The following is an 8,084-nucleotide window of genomic DNA, read 5'->3' as shown; positions in this document are numbered from 1 at the left end:
ATAGTTGCTTAAATATTCCCTAGTAGTATCCACTAATTTTTTTGAATTATAAATTTTTTTTTTCTGTAAGCTCTTTCTTCTTTCTATTTTGGGGAAAATGTATTATTAATTTTTAAAAATTATTTTGTTCCCAGGGGCTTCCATTGTAACTTCTAGTGATGCTGTTTATTAGAAAGAAAACATCATCATGTTATGTTGTAAAAAGAAATAATAACTCTGAACCACAAAAATTACAACAACTATAAAAAATGTGAATTTTTTGAAAACGGTAGTTGAAATGTTATTGGATATTTAGCTTGAGGTTCATGGTACAAAATATTGACTTGATTAAAAAGGAATTAGCTTTATTGAGTTGGAATGACTTTAGGGAAAAGACAGGAAAATGAGAGGAGAGCTTGAGGTGATTCCCAGTGTTTCTGGGTAGAAGACTTCTTACTGGGTAATAGGTGCCCTACTGTGCTTCTCTACAAGACTCTACAGGTCAAGTCCTGCCTCACAATGGCAACTTGTTTAGCTTAATGGCACTTTCTGTCACCAAACTGACCCAGTGGCAGTGACCTCAAACACACGTCAGTGTTCACAAAATCACTGAATTCAGAGGACTTTGGCTTAAATGGAAAATAATCTACTCTCTTAAAGAATAAAACAGTTTAAAATCAAAATTTTGTTCTATGAGAGACAGCGTGGGATAATATAATTTGGGGATTTGCAGGGTGGAGGTCACATAACCATAGGAGCTGTGTGGTTCCAGGTTGGTTATTTAACCTTTCTGAGATCCTTTTATTCATCAGTAAAACAATTACTATTTCAGAAAGTCACAGTGAAGATTAATGAAACAATAGAACTACAGTGACAAGCCTGGCCTCCGGTAGACAGTAAGTAATAATCAGTAGTGTGCTGCAGCTGGTGCTTATCAGCTCTCAAGGACTGATTGATCAATTATCAGAAATTTTGAGAGTCAGTTGTTAAACACAGTCATTGTTGAAAATTATATATATTTACAGTTAAAAAATTATATTAAAAACAAATGAAATATATATATACTCATAACATCACTTTCTAATCAGTTTATTACATTTTATTATTATCTATGTTCTGAGCCTATTTGCATCTATTGTATCTGTAGGATGAAAACACTGTATGATGGTGTTCCACTGCACTTTTCTTCCCAACTCTGAATTCGGTGACTACATGGTGGTAACTTGAAATCATGGTGGGAATATTTGCACCTCAGATATTGGGAAAATGCTACAAATCAGGGTTTTTTTTTTTTTCTCCCCTGAAGAGAGCTGGTTGTTAAATATTTATCACCACTGGTAACAAAAACCATTAGTTTTCTTCCCTTTAACGTATGTAAAGTGTCTGGCAGCATGTATGGCACATAGAATGTGCTGGTGAAACACAGGTCTCCAATTTTTCTTTATTTTTTTGGCCACCCCACACGGCATGCGGGGTCTTAGTTGCCCCACCAGGGATCAAACCTGTGTCCCCTGTAGTGGCGGAAGCATAGAGTCTTAACCACTGGACTGCCAGGGAAGTCCCTCCATTGCTCTCAATTGGGGGTCAACTGACTCTTAGAAGTAGAAGGAGCCTTAGATATAATCTCATTCAATTCCCTTGGTAGACCAGAGGCAAAGTGGCCTGCCCAAGGTCATGGCTAATTAAGGACAACCCCAGAGACTCAAAGCCTTGTGTCTGACCTTGATGATTCCCAAGTTCTCTCTCCTTCCTTCCTTCAAAGCCAGAGTAATTAACCCCACCTGCAGGCTCTGTAACTGGGACATTGAGCAGGAGGAACTTAGGAGCTCTAGCTTGACATTTGGAGTTCAGCCTAAATCCCACTTAGTCCTCATCCAGCTCTGTCCTGTGCTCCCATTTTGGTAACTCACCATGGGCCTTATTCTGGGGTCTCACTTTACTTCCTGGATTCCTGGCAACTCTGCCAAGGGACCTCACTTGCTTCCTCTGCTGGGGTCCCTGTCTTGGGACCTTGAGCTTCTATACTTAGGCCTTTGCCTTGTCCATGCCAGGCAACCTTCCTTTGTAGGGACAGCAAACCTGCCTGGAGCAGATCCTTGCTACTTGCTGTTACCCAGCATAAGTGGATTTCAGGATTGCCTTCACACCTGGATTCGCTGCTTCCAGACCTTTCCTTATGTCCTTGGTGTTAACTCTCATCTTCCTCGACAAGACCAAAGACATGGGACCCATGGTCACAATATTGCCACACTCGAGCTGCTAGCTCCCACATTTGGCCTGCTGGGCTGGGCTTCCTCCTCTCAGACCCTATCCCTGTAAGCAAATCTGCCTCTGGGTCATGTACCCTTCTAATCTCTGTTTCTCTGTGGTTGGCTAAGCCAGGGACGATCCTGTCACAAAACATGATAAAAGTAAAACTACAAAGGGAAACTAGCTCTACCAGACATTAAACATACTATAAAGCCTCTATAACTAAAGCAGTATGGTACTGGCTCTTCGGAGAAGTGGGTCGTTCCAGAACTGAGGCAGGGAAAATGCAAGATGAACCCATAACATCTTGTGATCTTATTTAGTGGGGAACGCTACAGTCTTTTTCACTAAGATCAGGCACAGGTACATTTCTCCCAAACCATCAAAGACCACATGGTCCACCTGCTCTGTAAATTATTCCAGGTCAAATGTCCACAAACTAAGGCCCACAGATCAAATCTGGCCCTCCGCCACCTGTTTTTGTTTTTTTTTGCGGTACGCGGACCTCTCACTGCTGTGGCCTCTCCTGCTGCGGAGCACAGGCTCCGGACGCGCAGGCTCAGCGGCCATGGCTCACGGGTCCAGCCGCTCCGTGGCATGTGGGATCCTCCCGGACCGGGGCACGAATCCGTGTCCCTTGCATCGGCAGGCGGACTCTCAACCACTGGGCCACCAGGGAAGACCCGCCACCTGTTTTTATGTATAAAGTTTAATTGGAACACAGTCACTCCCACTTGTTTCCTTATTGTTTATGGCTGCTTTCTGGCAGAGTTGAGTACACACAGCCCTCTGTATCCATGGATAGAGAACGCATGGATACATGCTGGGGTACAACCGTTCTACGCCATTTTATATAAGGGACTTGAGCATCCTTGGATTTTGGTTTCTGTGGGGATCCTGGAATCAATCCCCCATGGATACTAAAGGATAACTGTAGTTGCAACACAGAGACCATATGACATTGCCTAAAATATTTACTATCATTTACTATCAACCCATTATAGAAAAAATGTGCTGACACATGTTCTAGAACATGGAATGGGAAGGAAAACTTCCTCACTTCTTTTATGAAAGAAGTTTGACACTGATACATAAGCCAGTTAAAGATAGTATAAGGCAAGAGTACTGAAGACTGGTAACACTCATGAACACTGATGTAAAAATACTAACTAGAATACAGTAAGCAAAATGTTTCCCTGTAACTTCTTTGGCATTGTTTTGAACGGAACTTTAGTAATTTGGTTCAGTGCCATATATGTCTATGTTATCACTGCCGGTGGTGGTTTGGGTTTTTTGAGGTCACTGTGCTTAGTGTTGGGGAACACAGACAAAGTCTAATTGATGCCCTCACTATGCCTGTTGTCCATGGGGGAAATAAACACTGTAAATATTTCACTCAAAAGTGATGTTTATCAGGGTATAAATGGAGGGTGTAGGAGCAATTACCAGGCCAAGGGGTTCAAGGAAGGCAGTTCCGTTGTTGTACATTGTATAGTACACCACTGTGTCCATTTTGCCCATATGGAGCCTGGCACACATCTACAATGAATAGGAACCTTGGACTGTGCACTGCTATGCTCCTTGTGTCCAGCACTGAGCCTGGACTCTCGTTCCCTCCAGGGAAGCTCATTTCATTCTGCACTGTTGCGCTTCTTGGGTCCAGTACCAAGGCTGGCACTCAACCTCTGTGGGCAGGCACGTTGCATCACGCCCTGTCAAGCTCCTTGTGCTCAAAGCTCAGCCTGCCCTCAGCTCCTTGGAGGTGGGTGTCTTGTGCACTGTTGTTTTCCATTTGCCCAGCATTGAATCTAAGTGCTCCTTGAGGGTAGGCATCTTGTACACTGGTTCATCCTTTGTGGCAAGCAATGAGCTTAGGATAATTGCTTTCCTTGTACATTGTTCATCATGCCCACTTGTGAGCCTGGCACACAGCTCCTTGAGGGTAGGCATCTTGCATTGTGCACTGTCATGTTCCTTGTGCCTAGCATTGGGCCTGGCACATAGTTGTAACTGGAATGATTCTCAGTTGAGCCATGAAGGGTCAGCAGAGGTTACCCAGGTAAACACAGAACAGAGGATTCTGGGTAAAGGAAGTAGCCTGAAAAAGGCAGGAATGTAAGTGTTGAGATGTGTTTATACACTTTTTATTCCTACTGCCTGTTTTTTCCCTTCTGGTTTTTGGCCACCCCCAGCAAATGGGTCATGGAGACACATTTCTGGCAACCTGCCAAGACCTCTGCTTCCTGTTGGGGGCCACGTGTTTGGGGCCTCAGTTCCACTCACAGTAGGATGTGCATCCTGCTAATTTACAGTGAGATAAGTAAGACCCTAGTAACTTTCTTGGAGATGATGTGTTAGGCTCAAGAATAAGCAGAACAAGCAGCAACTTACTTGAACTTACTTTCACATTTTCCTCCTATTCTACCTGGAGAGAGATTTTTGTTATTTCATGGTTTTCTGATGAAAGATGTCTCGGGTGGGAAAATCTTCAGCAACTCTGAGAGTGTCAGAAATTTTCAAAGAGGAGGGAGAACATGCTTTGAAAGCTGAGTTAAAAAGCTTCTCTCTTCTGAATGCCTTTCACAGCCTAGGGTCTGGTCTTCTCGATCTGCCTTTTGAAGTTCTGTTATCTTTCAAGCTTAATTCCTCTTGGAGTGTGACCAACTTACTAGAGAAGCTATGTTTTTCAAAAGGAATGTTGAAACCAGAGCATTTCCATGGGAATATGGGTTAGTGTTCCTGTACTTTTTCTCCCTCCTAGCACTCGCCCTGCTCGAAAGAAAGTGCATTCTCCTGCAGGCCTGTGGATCCCACGCTATTGTTTCTCAACCAAATTGACTAGGACAAGCAAAGTGAATATGCTAAAGGGATACCCCCTCCATCCTGCTGATCCTGTTGTGCCTGAGTTTAGGTCCAGGAGTCTGAGGTGGTTGTCTCCCATAGGTCGAGGGGCTTACCACCATTTTCTGAGGTTTTGGGTATTAACAAAATATGTCAAAAAATACTTTTTGGAAAACTAGGGTAACCGGTTAGGATACCCTATGAAAACTGAAGCAATGAGGTTGTGCTCCTCTGGCAGTACATGGGTGCAAGTTACCCAAAGCAAGGGCAGAAATCTCAATATCCTGGTACTCCGTGTGATTTGGGGATTCTCTTCTGGGCCTCCAGTGAAGAGTTCCTAGGTCTGAGAATGGCTCCGGCAGTAGTGGATTTGGGGTTAAGGATAATCCCACTCCTTGGTCCCTAGATGGGCAGTGGTCCACGCCTCTACTGTGGACGACAGGACATTGAAGGCACCAACTGGCAGACGAGACCCAGGCAGGAGTGACTCACTCTGTTTTCTACAGTGGACGCTGATGAAATACCAGCCAAAAGACCGAGATTAGATTGCTTTATTCACCGGGTGAAAAACAGTCTCTACGATGCTGCCAGCTTATTTGGATTCCCATTCCAGCTGACCACAAAGCCTGTGGTAACTTCTGCTTGTAATGGAACATGGAATGTGGTTCCTTCAGGAAAGGTATTTTCGAATTCTTCATCTTCTGAACTGACAGGTTCTGGATCCTGGAACAACATGCTGAAACTGGGTAATAAATCTCCTAATGGAATAAGTGACCATCCAAAGATCAGTGACAGTAACTCGAGATCAGCCATGCAGAGTCCTACCTTCCTTTGGTTTTACTTTGAGCTCAGAAGCCTGTAATAGAAGACCAGGTGGCCGTCGCCATAGCAAAGGCAATCTGGAGAGTTCCTTAACGTGGAAGTCTCAGGAACAGGTTGTAACTGAGATGATTTCTGAAGAGGGTGGCAAGGGTCTGAGGCGTCCCCATTGTACTGTGGAGGAGGGTGTTCTAAAAGAGGAGAGAGGGCTTCCCTGGTGGCGCAGTGGTTGAGAGTCTGCCTGCCGATGCAGGGGACATGGGTTTGTGCCCTGGTCCGGGAAGATCCCACATGCCGCGGAGCAGCTGGGCCTGTGAGCCGTGGCCGCTGAGCCTGCGCGTCCAGAGCCTGTGATCCGCAACGGGAGAGGCCACAACAGTGAGAGGCCCGCGTACCGCAGAAAGAAAACAAAAACAAAACAAAAAAAAGAGGAAAGAGAAATACCGAAGGTTATTAGAGTGACTTAAAGAAGGTGGTCATGGAAACTCTGTTCCTCCTGTAACTTCAACTCATCATAGTTCTCAAAGAAGTCAGATGGACACATTAAAGACCAAAGGCTGGGGGCAAGAGCAAAGTCATGGAGTCAAAACAACTCAGTTTGTTCCAAAACAATATAGAGTTGTTGAAACAAGGGGACCTCTACGGTCAATGAGAAGCGAAAAGAGGTGCTCAAAGGGGAAAACTTCTGATACAGAGAAGACAGTTGGAATCAGACTTGAAAATGAAGGTAGGAGGGGACTCCAGCTGGAACCTGACGTATCTGAAGAAGTGTCAGCCTGACTCCACCTGGGCAGTGGAAACAATGGCTTACTCAGGAGGAAGATGTCAATACTTGAGACAAAAGAAAAAAATTCCTCAAACAAAGAGAGGGATAAAAGGACATATGATCTTCTTGAACTTACAGAGGACATGGAAAAGGAAATCAGTAATGCTCTAGGCCATGGCCCACAGGATGAGATCCTAAATAGTGCTTTCAAATTCCGAATCACTCGAGGAGATATCCAGACCTTGAAGAACTATCACTGGCTCAATGATGAAGTCATTAATTTTTACATGAATCTCCTGGTGTAAAGAAATAAAAAACAAGGGTATCTAGCACTTTATGCATTCAGTACTTTCTTCTATCCAAAATTAAAGTCTGGGGGTTACCAAGCAGTGAAAAGATGGACCAAAGGGGTCAGTCTCTTTGAACAGGAACTTATTCTGGTGCCTATTCATCGGAAGGTACATTGGAGCCTGGTAGTGACAGACCTAAGAAAAATGTGTCTTAAATATCTGGATTCTATGGGACAAAAGGGCCACAGGATCTGTGAGATTCTCCTTCAGTATTTACAGGATGAAAATAAGACCAAAAGAAATATTGACCTGAATGTTTTAGAGTGGACCCACTACCACATGAAGGCACATGAGATTCCTCAGCAGTTGAATGGGAGTGATTGTGGAATGTTTACTTGTAAATATGCAGATTATATCTCTAGGGACAAACCCATCACATTTACTCAGCACCAGATGCCTCTGTTCCGGAAGAAGATGGTGTGGGAAATCCTTCATCAGCAGTTGCTGTGAGAATGTCCTGCCGTGGTCCCTCCAGCTGCTGGTGGTTCTTTCACAGATGGACGTTTCCCTATACCTCATGCATTGTGGGTTAAAAAGTCCCTGCATCACCTCTGTTCTCTCACAGGTACTGAGCTGTCAGAAGTGCATGAAGGCCCCTCTCTGCACCCTAGTCCTGACTTGGTGTGCGGAGGGCTGCTTGCAACCCTGTTTATAGCAACCCTGTTTATAAGGCCATGCCTGCTCAGAGCCCTGGACTCTCTACCCACACAAGAACAAACGCTAATTAATACTCTTTTTTTAAAGATTTTTTTCCCCTATGAATGTGGGAAACGATTTATTCTACTTTATTCTTCTGTGTGTTTGTTCACGTGTACTCATTCTCTCACTCATTTGCAAACATAATGGTCAGTGGCTGTTTTCTGCTGCTCTTTTAAAGGTAACTCTAAATTACTCATTTGAACTATTTATTTCTGAAAGGAATGTTAAGCTGCCACTCCCTGCTGGAGATCAGGAGGGAAAGCAGTGGGGAGGGGAAGGGTTAATAATTAACTTCTCTAGCGCTGTGGTGTAAGGCTCTGCCTTTCAGAGGAAGTTCCACACTACAGCATTGGCACGGTGTCGTGGCAAAGTGGAACTGT

General features: G+C 44.2%; 1 pseudogene; it reads left to right on the top strand.

The window, feature by feature from the left end:
* The first annotated feature begins 5,476 nt into the window (after nt 1–5,476).
* LOC101277394 (sentrin-specific protease 2-like) lies at nt 5,477–7,650 on the top strand (annotated as a pseudogene).
* Nucleotides 7,651–8,084: the final 434 nt, after the last annotated feature.

Source organism: Orcinus orca, chromosome 12 (genome assembly GCF_937001465.1).
Source record: "Orcinus orca chromosome 12, mOrcOrc1.1, whole genome shotgun sequence".
NCBI classification, from domain to species: domain Eukaryota; kingdom Metazoa; phylum Chordata; class Mammalia; order Artiodactyla; family Delphinidae; genus Orcinus; species Orcinus orca.
The sequence above is the reverse complement of the archived record's forward strand: the minus strand, read 5'-3'. Positions and strand labels throughout refer to the sequence as shown.